This window comes from Bombus impatiens, unplaced genomic scaffold (assembly GCF_000188095.3).
Source record: "Bombus impatiens unplaced genomic scaffold, BIMP_2.2 scf_0543, whole genome shotgun sequence".
In the NCBI taxonomy this organism is placed as follows: Eukaryota; Metazoa; Arthropoda; class Insecta; order Hymenoptera; family Apidae; genus Bombus; species Bombus impatiens.
The window spans coordinates 1,194,846-1,216,993 of record NT_176962.1 but is presented as its reverse complement, the minus strand read 5'-3'; the positions used below and the strand labels follow the sequence as shown (position 1 = coordinate 1,216,993).

The following is a 22,148-nucleotide window of genomic DNA, read 5'->3' as shown; positions in this document are numbered from 1 at the left end:
TTCATTTTCGCTCATAATTAGACTACAGAGATTTATGTATTTATGAGAAGATTGAAAGTGCAAAAATGCGCAGGATGCAAATAATTTACAAAAATGTATACAATATTCAGAGTATAGCGATCTCTATAATATTTAATAAGTAAAACAATCTATCTAGGTTTAATTATCTTCGTAAGAATATGAATTTGCATAATAGATAGGGATCCTTACTTAACTTGCATAATACAAGTGAACTACAAAAAGTGTGCAAGCTATTCAATAGATACGTTACATAGTAGACTAATAGTTGTATAATGATATCATTATGAATTATTTTATATAACTCCGTATAATATAATTTGGATGAATAATTGATTAGTTAGTTGTAAGCATTACATGAATCCTTTAATTTAAATTTGATGCATATTAATGCATATTGAAATAATTCGTAAAACATTATCCACAACTCAAAAATGAACATAATATAACAATTAAACCATGCTTACGTTATAAATTGTAACAAGTTTTATTTGTACAACGAATATGGCTCTATATGAAAATAATTTATATAGCGCGAGGAAGATCTTTGTTAATAGCAACATCATTAATAACTGGCATTAAATTGCATTAAAGATTTAATTACGATTATCCAGGTACATTAATTAAATTTAAAACGGGGATTATTAAAATATTAACATTGACTGCAATATCGAAATGCTATTAAATAAGGATGAATATTTAGACACGACGAATATTTTAATTCGAACCAATTAAATCTGATTTTTAAATAATACGCGCATTTTAATAATAATCCATCATACGTGACAAGATCTTAACTAATAACGTTAAAACGTTTGATCGATTCTATTCATTATATGATTTATCGTTTAACTACCTTACTTTGAAATTTTTCTTCCACTCTTAAACGACAGAAGCCTTTCTATTCATGATCGTTAGAAGGTATCCTTCTATAGCTAAAGAAGACAAAGTACAGAGAAAATTGGCCTCGAATTAGTATTCTTCGAACATAGAAATTAATTCCTGATCGATCACTATTTCGCTACGGGAATCATAATAAGGCAAACGCTTATTCGGTCAATACTTTCTCTACGCATCAATAAAGTGCAGAAAATTTCATCGATCAATTACGGATATTATACTTTCAAAGTTATTCTACTGTAAATTAATTTCTCCTTTTCTATTTTTCATCGTTCATTTGCTAGTTAATCAGTTATCAATCTTTCAGCTAATTTATTTATATTAAAAACTAATCGAAGTACATCTCGATAATTAATGATTTTTTAATTATACCACGAAGCATAGTTGAAAATAGCCAAGTTATTTGAATTCATGAGGGTAGTAACTTGCAAGGATATTTCAAGCCATGTAAATCACAAGTTCACACTAGCAACGCCGTTTCAGTTTGCTCGAATTTAGGTGACTTGACTAAACTAAACTAGACTTAATTGTTATTCGCACAAACTTTGGGGATGAACTGTTATAAATCTCTTTAAGAAAACTCAAAACCAGCTTCGTATCTTGATAAAAAGAAGCCAGATTATTTGTATCACAAAAGTCGCGGTAGCTTTTTTCAAAGTGTTTATAAAGGTGAAATAAAGATGTTTCTTCAAAGATTATTTCCCCAGTCTGTCGTCGACATTCAAAACGTTCTCGTATATTGAGGAGCGTTCGGCCATCCATGCGCTGGCACATCGTAATAATCTGGACGTGATAAAACATAGTTTTCGTTGCGTTTCATGCTGGAGAAAATACTGCTCCGTTTGCTGGAGATACTTCCGTCTGTCCGCAAAGAATATTTTCTCCGTGTACACGAAACGTTTCGACGAAACTACGAAACGATGGATCGTCCAATAGCGAAACAGTTTATATTATTCTTCACTTCTCCATCCTTTCCACTCTAGATACCAAATGCAACAATAACAGTGAGCAAATATTAAAACACAAAACGTTTCATTCAATCCATATTACAAGCGTAATTTATTTTATCAATTAGATTTATAGCTAAATTGGGTATTTCTCTTCCTGTAGATATTCGGAAGAAGGATACTTATTTGAATATTCAATGTAACAGCCATTTCATAAAAATTTTTGTAGCAAGCATGACGAGCGTGATAATACTCTAGAAATTCCCTTTTCAGTTCAAAAGACTTATTCTAAAACATGTATACACAGAAACATTTACATTGCAACTATTCAATATGCTGTATATATATGCTTGTGTCCCTGGAATTCTAATTTCTAAATATCGTAGTCATAGCCCCTTTTAAACATTCTCTTATTGTTAATTTTACATGTTTTATGGTAATCTAGAATTATTTTATTATATGTAATGTATTTTTAATGAATAAAAGAAATATGGGAACATAAAAAATATAACAGAGAGCATATACGAAAAATGTACAGATCATACATCTTTTTTAGTGCTGTTAAAATTTTTTAATTTTTTTCCACTTTGCTTAATTATACTGAGCTTAATAAATAAATGAATAAAACATAACTCGGTAAAAAATTAAATCATTCTTTTTCCTTTAAACAAATCATCCTAGAGGTGGCTGTATCTAGATACAATTTTCCTCGAAAGAAGAATTTTTGAGGAGAATTTTTCGCACGTTATCTCCAATAATGGATTAAAATACACGTTTATCGTCGATAAAATGTTACAGCTGAGCGATATTATAAGAATATATACAGCATCGAAGAACGTTTGGTATTCCCCTGTATTTATCTTTCGTGCCTTAAATCATCTTCATGAAACAATCTATTATGGGCCCGCGAAACACCCTGTACGTCGGGTCTATTTTCCATCCGCAAAAAATTTATCGGTTGCGGAGTTGCCGAATCTAACCGGCTCGAAATCCAGGGACACAAAAATGCGCAGTCGATAGATCTAAATACAAAAAGCTTCAGACCTTTGAATCGCCTGTGATCAAAAAACGAATTCACGCGAGATATCGTGCAGTTGATCATCCTACACCGAGTTAACTGCGAACCATGTCGTCGATTACAACAGAAAAAGAATGGAAAACAGACAGGCGAAAACTGTCAACGAGCCGATGTATCGGGTGTTTGAATAAAAAAAAAACAAGCAGAGGAAAGAGATTCCTTACGAATTATCGGAAATACAATGGAAAAAGCTCGTGGCTTCAATTCAAATAAAACATGTAATTACACCGGAAATTCGTGACAATTTGCGCCAATTAGCTAATAATCTATTTTTGCCCCAGTTATTGTCAATGCTAACGCTATTCTTTCTATTGCAGGTGCTTTCCACGAAGGATGGAGTATCATAGCTTTCGGACTTATTCATTTCGAAGTTATGCATCGTAAGGTGAGTAGTTTCAGCAAATTTGTCATTTTAATTTCGGTGACATTCACTCGAAAGATCTTTTCATTGCATATTAATATTCATAAGGAATTTTTCATTTTACTTTGATTATCAATATTTTCACTTGTTAGAAATTATGCGAGTATTTTGCTTTGGATATTTTATGTAATTTTGCATGTTATATGCAACTTTCGAACTTTACACGAATGCATAAAAATCCGCGATATAATTATCAGAACTTTATTTAACAATATTTTTTTTAACCCTCGTTCTCACGACTGGCCACAAAATTTATTCCTCGCATTGAACGTCGCCTAATTTCGCCACTATTAGTTGATCTTGATAAATAATACCACAATTTACTTCACAATTACACAATTACACACTAATAACACAATTTACTTCACATATAAGGATACAAAGCGTCTGCCGTAGGTTTCCCAGCGCGACTTCCATTCCCTAGTTCCGCGGAATAAATATTCCATTCGTGCAGTCGTCGGGGCTCACTGTCAATTCGGTGGCCTCTCAAACAATATTTATTTAGCCGGTATCGATTTTGTTGGCATGATATTGGTTTCCCGTACCGTTGCTTGTATTTTACCTCTCTCTTTCTCTGCCTATCCCCCTCCGTTTCGGTATTTTCGCTCGCTAAACCTCTGACCCGCGTTCGTTTTTAACCGTTTCCATCGTTATTTCTTGCGCGGCCGATGAAAAATCGCGCAGAAACTCTAGGGTAAACTGATTTATAAACATTCAAGATTCGAATCATCGTGTTCGTCGTGAGAGGAACGCCTTATAGGCTTATATATACGTATCGTATTTTCATGAAGAGACGGTAAAGATTTGTCACGGGGAAAAAGAGATGTTAACGGAATAAAAATAAGGGGAAAAGGAGGGAAAGGGAAAAAGCAAAATAGGAACGTCGAGTGTACAGAGAGAGGGATGAAAGCTGTTTCCGCGTGCACAATACTATTTCCGGCACAATGATGGATTCAATTTTCGATAGAAATACATTCGACTCGATGGGTACAATATTATCTTCCGGAACTGATATTGTATGAAAGAAACTTCAAAATAGTCTAGTTGCTTGTCCTCGTTTTCATCGCAATCGAAAGACGATTAATTTCGGTCTTAATGCGTGTAATTAACCGCGTTATATTATCAGGTTAATGCATAAGTTTGTATATTTTTATAAGATAGATACGATACGTGAGATATATTTTGATAAGAGATATATTTTTTAAATTTCGTATCGTTTTACTAAATTATTTCGAAGTAAAGGTCATAATCTTGAAATTTTGTATATCGACCTGATTTAATTACGTCAACGAGATGCATTTAAGAAAACGATTTATTTAGAATACTTACGCACGAATATGCTGTGTAGATTTTCGTATTGAAAATGGATTAATTGCCCAACGCATTAGAATTTCGCCGATGTAAATTTTAGCGTGCAAATATTCCTCTAAAGCGGTAAATGTTGGCTCGAGTATATTTGAATACGAATTCGATGTAATTGTATACGTATGAATCTAGCAGTGATTTTATTCTTAGAAAATCTAAGTGATGACAGTGAAATTACCAAGTGAAATTGAAGCGATGTCAGTTAAATATTCTGCTAAAAAGTATTCGAATGCTTTGCAACTTCGTAAAATTTTAAAATTTGTAAATCGTTTTTTATATTCGAGTGCTTAGCAAATGCTTCTCGAAATTTGGGAACGTCTAATCATTCTCTAAAATACCAATTTGTCGTACTGTAACAAGCCGAATGGATTTCGTGATTTTCCCACTAGTCGCACGTTACAAACCATGTGTAAAATATTAAAGCAATCTGCTCCATAACACTGAAACGATTAGCCACCAGATTCGTGCAGCGATTGCGGATGCATTTAAAAATTCGTTTAGATTGCCGTCTCAATGTTAATAACAGAGTACAAGTTTTCTTTTAGTCTTCCCGTTATCACCGTTGACACGCGAAAACCGACACGGCTTAGCATTTTTAATTAACGATATTAATGCATCTCGTCGCGAATATGTAGTGGGTAATATAAGATACACAGCGTGCAGCCTGTAAAGCTTATTTTTGTTCCGATAACGTTGAAACGCGTTGAATACGCCGTGACGCCATTCGTTCCGCTTTATACTTAATATAAAAATGTCAGCCGATACGCAATGTAAAATTTTCGAAATTAATCTTAGATGGCATTGCGTGCGTGACACAGGATATTTAACAAAGTTTTCACATTTTTACCTGATAACTTGATTTATATCAACAAATGGTGCTGCTATACACGCAAAATGACACCCAGTCGATTTATCCGAAAGTAATTCAGCTTATGGATTGGTTATGGCGGTAACAATGAATGTTTGCCAACGATACACATTCGAATAAGCTTGTTCTAATAAACGCGAATAATAGGTGTCACAAAGGGTCGTCACGCGAGCCTCTAACGATTTTATCGATACTGCGTATACGACTACCTCGTAATAAAACACTAGTTCATCTTCGTTAGCCATGACCCTGTACAACTACTGTCTCTTTTTAATTATAATCGTAAAAAATGCGAAATTCTGACTGGAAAGAAATCATAACATTAATACTCTGACTCGAACGGAATAATAATCATATGTCGTTATTAATACACATTTATGTAATGAAATAAATGAGAGATCAAGCAGACATTGGTTGTTTTATGACTTTGTTGTCAGGATAATCACTTATCAAAATTAATTAAATATTCGGTTCAGGAGACGTACAAATGTTGATAATAGAAATTAGTGCATTAATTCATAAAGGTATTATAAACATTTCTCGTTTGATGTGATGTACTTCATGGGTGCAGCTTCGGTGAACCTCTCGAATCGGATACCAAGGATTAATTATCCAAGAAGCGTGTATTATAAGAGTAATTCTGAGATAATCGATCCTATTACCATCTATTAAATTGAACACTCACATATCCAGTGTCATCATGTTACCGCGTGTGCGAACGATATATATAGTCGAATACGTAATTTTTCTTCTCAGACAAGTCACCGTAATGGCACGAAGGTGCGTCCTCAATATGTTGCGCGATGAAGTAACGCATTTGCATAACGATCGTCGTTATTGGAAGCCAAACTATGTATCATAAATAGCTCAGTTTGAAGTGGTCCAGACACAACGTGGTAATATCTTCCAAATATGCACCAATCGTCTCGAATGACATTAGTAATACGAAAAGTGGGTTCTGGCCTGGATTAAAAGAGTACTTGGAGATATTTAAAATAATTTTAGAGTAATTCTTAATTAAGAGTCTCGGCTGACGTCGCTTATACAAATTCCGTAATCATCAAGCACGACCGATATATCGTGTCTTCCGGTACTCCTGGCTATTTACATTGCCAGTCGAGGTCCACTCGTGAACGGTCGAGCAAATTGAAGGATCACTCGATGAACTTATCGGATAGGTCTCTGCAGTCGACATTGTTGCTGAAAATAGAATTCTCTGTATTTCTGCGCTCCGATCGCACGACAATATTACCTTCGCTTCTGAGAATTTTGTATCCAACAATGAAAAGAGGTTCCACATTATCTTGTTTTAGCATCGAACGTAATCGAGGAAACTAACCTAACAACTTTTCCAGCAATTATTTCATATATTCTCTGATAATCTATAAATATTGTGTTGTGTTTTAAAGATATTTAAAGAATATATATAGTTGGACTGTGCGGCTTCTCTGAAATTATAATTTTGTTTAATTAATATGCATATGCATTAATAGATCATATTCAAACGTATCGAATCTTCTGCTTGTAAAGCTTGTAAATACCGTTTCCAAATTGTTATTTAATTAATTATCGTGATTAATATTTTCAAATACGTAAATGTGAGAAAGCAGGAGGAATTTTTCTATAGCTGCTTGTAATTCTTATTCTAAATATTCATTCGTTGAATACAGATTAAGCATCTTCGAAGGATGCATTTCATTTATGGTATGAAATTTCAACGATACAGGAGCTTTCCATTTAACCGGGGTGTTAAACGTCACGCGTCGTTCTATCAATCGTGCTTCGTCAGTTCGATTATCCTCTGTGTCATTCGATGTGATCTTCAAGCGTTTATGCGTCTGTCCGTCAGATAGGTTTCTCCCTCTGATTGGCTGTAAATAATCGCTTTCCCGTCACAGTGGCTCTTCGCCCGTACGTCATGCCACAGACATTCAAGATATTACATTGGTTCGCCGAGTGCCAGTCGTTTCGCAACGCTACCAACTTTTCGGATAAATTATCTGTTTTTTTTTTTCAATCTAACAAAACGATCATACGAAAGTGACACAGTTAAGCGCTTGACAAAGTTTTTACTGTTTTAGTGGAAGAATCTTATTGGCCTCTTTATACTTGGTTACGGCAATATCCTTTATTTCTCGTACGACATTCTATTCGATATTCAAATGTAGGGAGAGAATGGATTGGCTAACTTGAAATTCTCTCCTTTCGAAAGAGATTATTTGTGATTCAGTCTTCAATTTGTTAAAAGAGAAATTCCTATGCTAAGAAGCTGACTTGATTTCATCATCGACAATTCGCAATTTAAAAGATACCAGCCTCTTAAAAGACAAACTGATCTAGTCCACTTGCTCTGAATTTCTCAATTTTGTTACGTAAGTACATAATTAATATCCAATTCTCAGGAACACAAATTATATACTTACTCCATGAGTTCTTTTATGACAAAATAATATGACATAAATAATAGCAAATTCCAAAGTAAATTCAAAAAATAGCTTTTCCAATATCATCACTCTTTTCTGTTTTTCAGTCAAAGGACTGTCTCACAAAATGATTTATTTTATCATTAAAAAACTCTTCCTCGTTTTAACATCAGGGAAGAATGATTAAAATCGTCACACGAAATCTTGAAATCCTCGCTGCTCTCTTTCTCTCTCTCTCTCTCTCTATGAAGCAATCCTCTACGATACAACGCAAGCACCATGGAAAGGTACTAGGAATTTATCAGTAGCCAGATATAATTAAGCGTGTAACGGATAACCGTTGCGCTCCCAAGTTCGACGGTGCATATACGTTTCGCTGCACAAACAACGTGGGCCAGGCCACTGTTTCTACACCTTGCAGCCGAATTCCGATGCTGTCGGCCAGCCACTTATCTCCGACTAATCTGAATGTAATTTTAAGTGAAACAGTTTCCGAGAGTTTAATAAAGCGGCTCTCTCTCTCTCTCTCTCTCTCTGTCTGTCTCTCTCTCTTTCTCTCTGTTCCTCTCGCGAGCGCTTACGGCAACAAGTGCAAATTACGCTGCTATTCCGGCAAGAGGACGGATCGGTGACTCGGTGAAGGTAATAATTCTCCACTGGTTCACCTAACACCTTCTGCCACCCTTGTCTTATTATTTGCACGTTTTAGCGTTACCTATTGGTAAAACCATATGTTTTTATGAATGAATCTGTATCTTCTATCGCGAACATTTTCTCAAATAATGAATATTTCAAGAGATACTTGCGTTTTTCATTGTCTAGTGAAAGCATCATAATCTTGAGATAACAATTCATTAAAAATTTATATGTAGAAGTTTCAAATATTAAAGTTATACATTTAATTGCGCACTTATTGGATAATCATTTATCATTTTGGCATTCTGTTAGCATTTGATTTAACCTTTTGTTTGCCTACGTAGGGGTTAAAGTAAAGCTAAAACGAAGGTCTTAGAATCAAGGAAACTCTGTAAGCAATTTGTTAATTAAATTGTACGTGATACTAAAATATTACATAAGTATTGACCAATCCACTTACAACTGTTTTAGTATCTACTATATATTTTCTTACAATATTCATTTCGACACGAACTGGTAGCCTTTCAAAATATTACTAGCTACCCTACGAGTATGGGATTTTCATGTAGTCTCGACGATGCCAGACTGCCGTCATTCGGGTGTACACCCTCGTTCCCTTCTTCGACAACACGAAACTGCTGTCGCAGTAGCCGAGGGTTGCCAACATGGGTGGTTGGTCGTCGAATTCGTTTTCTTCACCGTGCACTCGTGGTACTGTTCTCTACACGGAATAAATGGCGCGTTTTGGACGCCCTTGCACGACCGTCTCTTCCCTCATTCCCGTCTCGACTGGTTTTTCCACTTTGTCACCTTAACGCCGGGTGTAAGAGTGGCTGGGCTGCAACGAGGGCCGGCTTTATATCCGTGGCCAGATAAGAGCGTAGGGCACGGAGATTTACATGGACAGAGTGAAATGCAGGCACACTGGAATGCGGGAACCGGGCCGGAATGCTTGGATTTTTCGCCAGCCGGAAACAAGGGTCTGCGAACGGCTATTCCGATGAGCTGCGTACGAAGGGAAAGAAAGCGCCACCGGTCCGCAGATTTATCCATGTTAACGTCCACCCGCCACGCTGTTGGACCTGTCTTTTTACGGCTTTTTCCCTCGACCCTTGATCAACGTTTCTATGAGGTTTTTGTTTTTAATTGCAGTGGTTTAACGCCAAAATTAGCAAAGATTTTCAATTTTTTAGATTAATTGGTTTTACTATTATTATCAACCAAGGTTTCTAACGCTGGAACTAGAAAAGATATGAAGTTTTTTTAGACTAATTGGTTAGATTAATTGCAATTGAAGAATTTTCAGGAATAAGGCGGTAGTTTCAATTTGTTATTAAGGGAATGTTAAGGAATACGACGAAATCAACATTGACTTGTATTGAGATAGACTCATTGATTGTATAGGTATATCTATTTATTTCCTAATAATCTAAGTATTAACATATAATATAATACTTATGTACATATTACAGGTGAATGGTTTGGTTATACCTTCAAATTCTGGTTCCCCATGGTTCTGTTAATCTGATTTTCATTATCTGCTTCAATTCACCGTTGATCTGCTTTTCATTATCCTATACTATATGCTAATAACTCACACAGGCAAATAATTCACACAAAATCTCAATGTACATACGTACTTTAAATGAATTTATCATTAATTTTTTATTTTGCATCGTCACGTATAAAATTAAATACTTACGTACTAACTAAAAGTCTTATGCTAAAGTTCTTGCACTTATTTACTTTACTCTTCATATAGGACATTGTATTTGTTGAAGAAATACAAATTTTACGAATATAAGTTTAGAATTACCATAATAATCGATGCGTTTACTCACGGATTAAATGCTGCAAAATTTAGATCTGTCAAAATTACTCGTTGCTTATGTGGTATTTATTGACACGTACTATTCCGATTCTCGTTGTTAGTGTTTAATTGGTCAATGAAGCGACTGGCGTTAGCTCTTAGATAAATAACGAGTGTGAAGTATGATACATTCTAAGTAGTGTAAATTGTATGTTCGACGAAACTAATTGTCCTTAAACGTGACCCATTCGAAAGTTTCTACTAGCGTTAAATATGAAGTACTTGTATTTAGAAAATGGAACTTTTCTACAATTTCTAGGATATTTTTTTTAATTAGTTGCAATTTAATGCAATTACGAGTACATATAAAAATCTTTCTATTATTGACTTTTACTAGTGAATATTATACGATATTGCTTTCAGTATCATATGCAAACAAAATTTGTCGCATCGAAGCGTAATAATTCAAGCGTAAGATATACGATCTTGAAAAGAAATACCCAACCAATCGCATCGCATATTATCGACATTTGCCATCTGCTTCGTTATCGATAAAGCGACAGACAGGCGAAAAGCGCAAAATAGGTCTTCGACCTACATTCTTGGTGATTCATCTTTGAAATGCGAAAGTTTTCCACTCGGTAACCTACGTCAGTTTCAGAGAGTACGTGGATTCGATCTGATAATTAGTAGCAATTGCCGATGAATCCGTTGCGGATAGATACGAGCGTGCATGAAAATGCGAGTCATGAATTTTAAAGTGACTAATTTCTAAATTGAACTTCGTCGCCAATGCTCGTTAAAATCGCCTTTTATGTTTCTCGATTTTTCTTGAGTGGTATGCCTTGACATAATTAATTATACTCATATGCAATATGATATTCCACGCAGAAGCTAAACTGATTAACTCCATTAAGATTAAGTTGTAAAAAAAATTTTACTGTCATTAAAAAAATTAAAAATTTACTTGAAAATTTCCAGAAATACAAGTGATAGGAAAGGATGGAAATGTGGTTCTCAAAATGAAACACATTAGTTGTTTACTGGTATTAAAAATAATAAATATTCAGAAAATGTACTTAATTGGTTGGATTTTTAAATGATTCTCATGTATCACGCTCTTGTGACGATAACTAATTCGAGATAATTGGAGCAACTTCTACCTACCGATATCCGAATTGAAATTAAATTCCTGGTTTAATTGATTAAACATTACTCGCTCGTTGTACGTACGCACGGCTCTTTAGCTGGCATGCAATAAATCTGTGAATAGCAACGAGACGATGCGTGATGATGCCTAATGTGTCTGGGGAAAATAGTTACGCTAAATATTATTTGCATTATTGTAATTGCCATTTGCATCGATGCAAATCGCCCGGATTTTAATGATGTTGGGGTGTGGCCCGTAATTAATGGCTTATGCAGCGTGAGACATAATTAGAACCATTTTAATAATTCTATGATAATTTTCCAACTGATTGATTTAGCTAAATGAGTTCATAGCCCGAAAGAAACCATAATTTAATCTTTTCCTGTCGCTTATTATTTTCGAAATTTCAACGTTGATTTTTAATTCTCTTAAATGGCAGCCAATTCTTTGTTTAATGATCAAAATTGTAAATATGTATTTGACATGTAGGTTCATTATTCATATACGGTTTATTCTATTACACAGTGAATATTTTGCAAATAGTTGAATTGGACGTAATGAATGTAATTGTCAGCACGTTTATCGGATTCGTCGCCATTAGATATTTATGCAAATTTTTTTTCAGATGGAAAATTTCTTTATATATTTTTATATCTTCTACTCTTCTTCTCCTACTTCTGCATCTTCAAATTCTCCATAAATGCATAAAAGTCCGCGGTATATTAATAACCTATGTCATAAGCAAATTTAAATCATACCATTATTTGACTACTGACCTATTTTTATAAATGAAAATACTCAGTGACCTATAAACAAGAATGTACGTACTTCCAGGAACTATTTCGCATTCATTGATATTGCCGGATTCCGGGGGCAACACTGCAATTTAATCTAATTCGTTCGTGGCGAAAGTTATTTCTTCGATCGTGAACATACCTCGTGCTGCACATTGGCAGAAATATGATGAGTTAATAACCGCGTGGCAATCAGTCGACGTTATTTCGTTTCGAGGAAATTGTCGAGACGAAACTTTCGAGATCTCTTGTATATGCGACTGGCTTTGTTATTTGTTCCATTAAATTGACTCGAGCCACGCATTCGCCCGTAGCTCAGATTATTTATGACGAGGACCGGTGCTGTCTCCGTATCAGTGGTCACTGGGTGTCTCATTCGTGTCCGAAATTAGGAAAACAGTGGCGGTGTAATTTCCGGTCGTTGGCCAAATACCGGTACACACAGACTTTGCGCTGTTTCAATTTCATCTACGCCCTTACCCGTCTTATAAAGCCGAGCGGCCTCGTATCATTTGCATACAATTAGCTTTATCCAAATTATTTTCGTGCGTACATTTCGCTAATCTTTACCACCGCGTATTTACCCTCCTAGGAGCAGACTCTTCTCTGTGCTTTTTGGCTTCGATGCTTTTTCAAGCTTTTCGGCTCGTATATTTCATGTTTAGAAAATAATATTGGTGATGGCATGTGTTGGAGATCGAGAAGGATAATTAAATGTGTTGGAAGTGATAATGAGGAGACTATTGGTAGATGAAACTTTACACGTACTTGTAATTTGTAACACCTGCTTGTCAATTTGTTTAAGTCCAAATACTGTGAAAAGAGCTCGTTGAATAACGGTATACGTAGGCACACAGAAAATGTAAAATGAAGCTACGTCTGAACGTGAATTTGTGTTATATAGTTTGCAGATATTATCTCTTGATGAGATACCATTAGAATTATATCTTTTCTCAAAATCATCGCTTCCATAGTGATAGAATATCGAAACTCTTAGTTCGGAATCGCGACCAATTATACGCAAGTTAGAATATACAATTCGGAATGTGCGGCGATTGGGATGTGGATGTGGCAGGAAGGCATGCGGGTAAAACGCGTTCAGAAAATTAACAGTTCGTACCGGGTAGTTTATGTACGAGCGAAATCGTGTTTCGCTCTAAAGTAACATTATTCGGGGCGAATAATGCTTTCGTTTCCGGGGGAACGCTACAAGTATAATGCAGTGCATCATTTGCCTGGGGTAGTGGGCCGCATTTAGCGTTGCCCCCTCCGGTACACATTCGAGTTTCCGGTTTTTCATTGCGCTCAACCAACTCCCAGGCGGCTTTTAACGTTAAAAACGTTATTCGATTATTCCCAGAACGAGAGGGGATCGCAATGAATCCGGTATGTGAAAATACGATTCGCGCGTCGCGACGTCTAACCAGTTCATACGTATACATATTAGGTCGATAAAAAATACATGTAGCGCGTGTTAACGGGTCGCTTGTTTGCAGATATCGCGTCGTTCACCAGCGAGGGGTGGTGGGCTTAAAGTATTTCGACGTCGAGCGCCACTAATTTAATCGCACCTAACTCTTTTCCGGAATCGACGCGTCACTCGCAGCTGTGCGCAATTTACCTTTAAAAGTAACGAATTATGTACGCCAGACGCCGTTGGATATAATTAATTTTTAGCTAGGACAGGGAGCGTCTTAGGGACGCGTCGTAGACCGTGTTCCTGTCGTTGGTACGCAACCATTTTCAAAACGGAGAAACTCCCCACTTCTTGGATATTAACGTTAAAAGCGCTCGGGGTAAGTAAAGCGTCTTCTTCGTTCTGTGAACGCCTGGTAACCTTCATTAAGGAGTAACCTCTAATCTTGTGGCAGCGTGTACGGATAGCCGGAAGTTCGCACGATTTTGGCAACGATGATATTCGCAAGGTAGCCACGAGGTGGCAATTACCACGTGTTGGGTGGTCCGGTTCTAGCGCCCAGTGCACCACCGCTGAATTAACCAAGCCGGGACGAAATACTTCTGAAGTTTGCTCTCCGGCTGGATTGCCGGCTAGCTTTCTAGTTGTAGTTACACGTTGAAGCTGTATTACAGAAGTGCCCAGACGACTTGTCTGGCAAATTCTCGAAATACCTGCCAGCTGCCACGGTCAAACGTCAAAGCGAGCTTCCTGTCGTCTCTTCGTTCTCTTCTCTGTTTCCATCTACCCGCTCCTATCCAACAATCTTCATATGGCACGATATAATTCGAAACATTAATATTTCCAACTATTAAAATTTTTACCATAATTCCGCGGATAGATGTACTGTATAATCCGCCAGCTGCCTGCTAAAAATTAAACGCGCCACCGACCTACGTTCGTTCCTCGAATTACACTCGAATCTGTGTAATTAAGTTTTTTCGCCCCTATTAGACATTAAATGACCGGTTCCTTGAATTTTTGTCAGAATATGTATAATTTGCGGTCTATGACCTGTTATTTGAGGCGAAATTAGTTGATTAATGCGGTCGTTCATTGGAAGAATGTGAATGATGAAGTTTTTGAGGTAAATTTCGTTAAAGCGGCAGACCTCTAGAATATTTTATGAAGGTTTTAACCTTCTTTAATTATGAGGAAATTGTAATGGATTTTATTTTTTAATTAACACCAAGTTTTACAATATGTTCGTGATGTCGAGTTTGACGTAAGACACAAGTGAACTTAGTATGAAAATTATTTACTAGCAAACAACGTAGCTAATAGACGTTTGTCATGTTAGTGAATATTAAATTGTAAAGTAGGATTATTTTATATAGGAAACCATGTCATCGTGGTTCCCTACTTTCTATAATACAAACGAAGATTATTGGAGCATAAAACAGTAAATGCAGGGGATGATTTTCACAATTTCCATAAAAAGCGAACAGAATGGAGAAAGTTGGAAATAATATATTACATTAAAATCGTAAAGTAGCATTTTCTACGTAGAAAAATTAATATTTGTTTTCTGACCTCATTATAAAATTCATTTATTCGGAAGTATCTATAAGTCACACTATAAAATTCTACCTTCATTAAGTACGTTTTAAAATTTCTCATTGAAAATATTCTATGTCAGAATTACGTTCATTCACATTTGTTTAGATCAAGGAAGTTTAACAAAACACCATGGAATCATGGCATGGTCCAGGAAGTAATAGTCCAGCTGGATGGTGTACGATCCTGTAGTTATTCTATACCTGCTGTTTACAAAAGATTCCAGGTGGTCGTGGTTGAATGCAAACTGAGAGGAGCTGGAGTGAATGATAGAGTGAAATTGCCGGTTATTCGATTACTTTGAGCCGCATGACAAGCCCAGGTGAATATTTGGTATAACTCAATGGGACCAACTATTAGCACAAGCAAATAGTAAACATCTGTTCGAGGCGAGACAGAGGAAACGTACAATTAAATCACGGAATACCGAGGTTAACCACGTAATTATTACGTCATCGTACTTTATCGTACTTTATCGTACTTTAACGTAGCTTTGTGTGGATTACATCTTTTCTAATGTCAAAAAAAAAAAATAGGAAGAAAAGTGATAAAGATGAAGGTATTCCTATTTCTATGCGTCTGCTTACTGTCGCAATCTTTGCTCTGATATAGCGTGAAAGAGACCTGTCTTAAAGGACCACGCTTTGCCCAACGCACGTTTAATAATGTATATAACGGAACACGTATGGGACGCTGGAAAAGTTTGCGGAGAGGAAAGTTTTGTTGGGTATGTGCAAGGAGTTTCTGTTTCGGTTAGTATATTCGAACGGCGTCTAAATCGTGCGAACTACGGTGGTTTATCTTTTATCTTGTTTTATTGTTTCGGATATTGATCCAGCATTCTCTAGAATAGTTTATTCTTTTTTACGAAATTTTGCTGTACTTTTGAAGACAGTGGCTACGAAAAGTATTTGCAACTCGTTTATCAGATTCTATGTTTCGTTTTCATAGTCATACGCGAATAATATCTATACTTTCTTAAATTTTTTATGTACACGTACATACAACTTTCCATTACGATTCCAGTGATATTTTATTCTTGTCCATTGCTAACAATCGTTTTCTAATAGCATAATTTCGTAGAAAAGTCGGTAAATTCGAGATTCGAGTCGCGTTGGTTCGGCTGGCAGCAGCATAATCTAACCTCGTTAGCGCTGCTCGCCGAGTGCTTCAACACTGTCGTCACTGTTACACTCGATGCACCATTAAGTTCGTCAACCTAATTCACGGTAGTTTACACTCGCTGCTGGCATGCATAGCAGTCCGAAATCTCTTTGAACGACTCTCGCTCACCTTCCTCGAAAGAACCGAGACTCCATCTTTCACGAACCACAGAAGCATATCGATCGTACTTTCGATTAACCAACGCCATAGTCTCTTTCCATTCCTCCCTCCCTTATTTTTTCCTTTTTTTTTTTTATCTTTTTTCTACTTCTCGTGCCTTTTCTTTGTGTTTCTCTACCGTTGTTCTTTATATTTTCTCTCTAACTTCTACGGTCGATCTACCACTCCATATCACTATTTTATTCTCCTTCTTTTTACCTTGGAGTTGGAATATTTTCTTTCTTCAGTCTTTCAACGTCTTTTCTATTTGTACTATTTTTTAACTATCTCACCATACCTTGCTGTTTTCTTATTTTCACCTAGTTCTTCTCTTCCTTTCGAATTTTTTAACTTTCTTACTCTCCTTTTGTCTTTCTTTTCTTCCACTCTTTTATGTTTCCCAATTCTCTTCAACTTTGATTTACTTTTCCTCCTCTTTATCTTTCTTTTGTCCGTTTCCTCTCTTCCCTTTTCCCTTCCTCATTTTTTCCTATAATTCTATATAATATCCCTTCTTCGTCCTCGTCTATCTCCTTTGTACTATCGTTCGCTGCTTTCTTACTTTGTCTCTATGAGAGTCATATCGAGATGCAGTTTTAGGAAGTTGGTACGCGCCGATTCGAGCGGTTCGCGTTCGAAGTAAGGCATCGCTTTAAATCGTTCGATCCAGCCGCTGGGTGGTTCGCGTCGGTGTTTTCCGGACGAGGAATTTTTCCGGCCACTCAATTTCTTCTCCTCACTTTCGATGCCCATCCTTTTCGAGGATGATCGCCTTGCTCGTGTTATTTCTTTGATATCCTTCGCTTTCACCACCCTCGCGCGGTCAATTACAAACGAGGCGTTATTAAAGATTATCCAGTTCGAAGAGAGTGCACTAACTCGACCCGTTCGTTCGTTAAAGCTTAATAAATTCCCTTTTACTATATACATTTATTACAAGTTTCCTGCTACTTGGTGGCTTGAAACGAAAAATGATTTTTGAGTGAATGAACTGATTCGTTTAAACGTTTCGAATAAATAGCATTGTATTTGAAGCGAATTAAAAAAATGTAATTATTCTGAGACTTGTAGATGCAGAAATATCATAATGAATCTTGTCTACAAAAAATATAACGAGGGAAAAATTTTTGGAAAGAAATCAACATTTCTTACTCTTTAACTGCTAGTATCGAAAATGCTTCTTCATCTTTCACATACATTACCTAGCAGCGCTATTATCGTGAATATTACACGAATAGTATCCAGCGTCAGCTCGGGGAAATCCGAACGGTTAAAATGATTAAATCACGGTGCGATTTTCCGACTGCCAGAAGTTGACGGTCACGAATATTCTTTCAGCGTATAGACGGCACCGAGCTCCTTCACCTGTCAACCTATCCCGTCCGCCCTTTGATTATTCACGAAGAAAATTCAGCACGAAGTCTGTCGAGAGATACTTTACGCACCCTGTTCATTGTTCAATCTCGCATTTCTCTCGTAGCTTCGATAACCAACCCTTGACTGTGTTATTTCGATATTCTTTCTATTATCAGTTGTTATACATTGGATCCTCGTTCTGAACCAAATTCATGTTTTATCCAAATGTTTGTGAGTCGTCTATAACCCAACGATATCACCTAAGGACTACAATAATTTATAGAAATTCTATTCTTTCACTTTCTATTATTATAGAGAACTTCTGAATTTGTAAATTTTCAATTTTGTGAACTTCGGAAAGAAAATCGCAGGAACAAACTTCTTTAAAATTAATTATAATATATCTTAATGGAGAAGTATATGAATACCGATCGTGACTTTTAGTGAATTATATATTAAAGTTCCAAGGAAAAAGTGCTGTGAAAATGCCACGGAAAAAATTCGTCAGTAACATGTCCCCTGATATTGTTCGTGATTTCGTTGGATAATCCTGTCTTTGTGACAGATCGTTCTTTGGTTGGATCGTAACGCATGTGCAATCCAATATCCAACTCTTTCGGCAACCAGACATAAGACATTTTGACATTTTCAACGAAGATCACCCGTAGTTCTAGTATTAAACGCGTTTTAAAGACAAAAAACATTTGTTCTGCCTTCAACTTTCATATCCCATACGACATAAAACAATGTATTCGTCAGCTTTTTAGTAAGTTTGAATCTTTGAAAACAACGGTATTTCATTAACGATGCCGGTGATAGACAAACAGATACGAAACAAATCCTCGTAAACTCGTCAACGTTGTGAAGCGCATTCCTTTCTAAAGGTATTGTATTTTATGGCGAACGAAACCAGCCACCATGTATGTGTTTAACAACATTACGTTGCTGTACAAGCGTAGGACTTTTGTTCTGTGACAATATAACGCGGATACCTGTAATATCCGTCACATCCGGATTACAGATCCGCAACATTATCCGGATAACGCACACATCCAACGCTTGTCTGCTGCCGGATTACGAATGTACACACCGAACATCATCTCTCCAACGTTACATTGATATTATAATGCGTAGATGTTCGAACGTCTGAGGTATCTTGCCCGGTTTCGTCTCTCGCAACCTACCTACGCCGCACACGATGAAATTATCTTGAGCGAACATCGCGGAGGGAGATCGTTTCCCGAGAAGCTATTTCGTTGGTAACTTTGATATTGTAATATTGAATTTTGATAGGTTGATGCTGTTCAATTTCGTTGATAAAACGAGGGAGAAGGGATATTTTATGGTAAAGGTTCCATGAATACATTATTCGTGATTTTTGGATATTTTATTTTTGTGGTTGTAAAATATTCCTGTGGTTGCTTCTTGAGAGGGAAATTGATCTACCGAAGATAATCTTACTCGGTGTGAAAAAAATATTGTTCGTTATACTATACCTGGAATAATCGATATAAGTATAGTATAACTAACTTTAGAGTAGAAAGTTGTAACCTGAATGTTATAACGTGTATGCGTGTAGTTACATCTGAGGATCAACTGGAACGTATTTTGCATTAATTTATCATATAGATGAGATTTCGTGCTGTGGCTGATGATCAACGCGAAAGATGTTATTAAATTTAGAAATTATACCATTATTTATGACACGATTTACATCGGTGCGTGAACGGTGAACATAATACCTGTCAAAACAAATATCTTCGTTATTCAAAAAATTATAAAAAAATCGAGGGAGCGTTCATTTAAGAAATTTTAAATAATAAATTTTATAAATTGCATTGTTATCTGTCATTTTTCAAATTGTCATAAATTCTTTTCGAGTTTATTCTGACAAGTTGTATAAGTATATCATTACCATTACTTATGATACCCAGGAAAATCTCATAGTCTCACGTCTCACAGAACTCGGATCGACGTTTACCATTTTTCAACTGACAAATAGCCTTTTATTTACATTAGTTTGATTGAATTCTCGCTTTAAACGTTTCCTTCATTCCATCATCGTCAAAGGAACATGTCCCGCAATGATATCTTCCCTCCTATCTTACGAAACCGACCCTCATGGTCGAATTAATATCTGCAAATCACGCGATACAAATAAGAGCTTCATTGTTCTTTAAGGAAGAGAAGATATTTTCTTTCAAAGACCGTTAAGTTCGCAGATCGTTGAAAAGCAGCGTTCGATCGACGTCGAACGGAATTATAGTCCAAACTCTGGACAGCTTCATAAAAAATTCATTCAAGCCAGACGTGACATTATACCCAGTGAAACGAAAGATGTAGAGTGACATCTACTCGCATGAGTAATGCACATATAAAAGCAATAATCCTGTAAGGGCATCTGGATCAATTTCAACTTTATAGTGTTCTTCGTTCGTTCAGAGATTTTTTAAATTAGAGAAATATAGAACAAATTTTTGTTAATACGCGAGTTCTTCGTCACGTTTAGATCTTTATCTGCAATAAAAAAATCTCTTAAAGAAACGAGAGCGCGACATTGTACCAAAGTAAATCTAGTAATTCGTATTCGTACTTGTTTCACTTTGAATTTTACTATGCATTTTCGGACACAGCACGATTTCCAAATATAAAAAATCGCTACTACATAAAATTATTTATATTTTGCATAAAATATCTTTTATTTATTAAGTATTGCGATCTGCGATCTCTATTAATTGCGATCCACGGAAGTCTCTTTTATTCTCGATCACAAAACCTGTAGTTTTCAGCTTTCTCGTTCAATATCATCGAGCACGATACAGCCAAGCCAGCAGCATAGCACCCCGAAATCATCCCTCCATGTGACACTTCGTTTCTCCATGGCGTCTCTATTATATTGCTTTCACGGCCGTCTTCCATCGAGTGTTCTTCCCTCGTCATTCGATTTTCTCATTTGATCGAGGAAAACGTCCGATATGTTGAACCAAGCCTTGCACCAATGTCTTCTTTCATCATTTTTATCCCCTTTCTCTATCTATCTATGAACGGCAATGGATGTTCGTTTCATGTTTATTCTATGGAACCCATTGTGATTTTGGGTCATGATACAATGCACTTCAATTTGAGTTTAATCATCTATACATTTGGTAACACATTATGCGCGAACAATGTTCGACTGTAGATGTGATTTCGTATTTGCTTTTCGAATGATATTCGATGTGAGTTCTGTGAGTCTGCTCGTCGGCCAGCCTGCTCGATCGCTTGTGTGTCTATTTGACACCGATTAGTAGGCCGGGGAACCGTAGTGGTTTTGTTGAATACCGATTAACCGAAGTTAATTATTTTTTGTTGGAATAGTTTGGTAGAGAATCAAATTTTACTACATTTCTTAGAAAAATTAGAAGTTCGTTCGTTCGTAAACCCGGTCGAAGGATGTTGACTGTTCGAAGGATGTAAAATCAGTGATGTTCGGAGACGATGCTGTGGCGGAGGAAAGCTAAGGATGGGTGTGTCTAGCGCACGGGACCATCGGATTTGTTGGTGACGATTTTGACTAACAGAGTGAGGGAAATAGTCTTCGTTGTTAATTGGTTAAACGAAGGATCTTAACCGCCCTCGAGAGAAAGTGGTTCGTGGGAGGAAAGTTGCATCATACGTGAGAAAAACCAACTTTCCCTTGTCAAGCCGTAGTAGACAAAGGTCTTTAGAAATGCTTCGGAAACTGACGTGTGTTCAGTTTGAAGGACCTCGACTAGGAAATTCCTAAGATTTATGGAAAATACTTGAGACTATTGAGGGTACGCAGTGAGTATCCGAAGACATCTGGTTCCCATCTTGCCCGTGGCCTGGGCCAGGTAGAGTGTTACGCGACGTAACAGAACGATCGTGCGATTATGGTTCATAGTTTGATGGCAAACGATGTACATACTGCAGTTGTAAATGCAAGTTAAAAATGATTGAAACGGTTGAAGTTGAAGTTGAAAATTTGAAAATTTGAATTTTTGAATTTTTGAAAATTTGAATTTTTGAATTTTTGAATTTTTGAA

The 22,148-nt window shown here is 36.4% G+C and overlaps 1 protein-coding gene across 1 annotated transcript in view; it reads left to right on the top strand.

The window, feature by feature from the left end:
• LOC100741110 (amphoterin-induced protein 1-like) overlaps positions 1 to 22,148 on the top strand; it is a 336,260-nt gene that overhangs the window by 87,064 nt on the left and 227,048 nt on the right. The window contains exon 3 of the mRNA XM_033321946.1: positions 3,261 to 3,328. The gene's annotated coding sequence lies outside the window, so the exon portion shown is untranslated. The remainder of the gene's footprint in view (positions 1 to 3,260; positions 3,329 to 22,148) is intronic.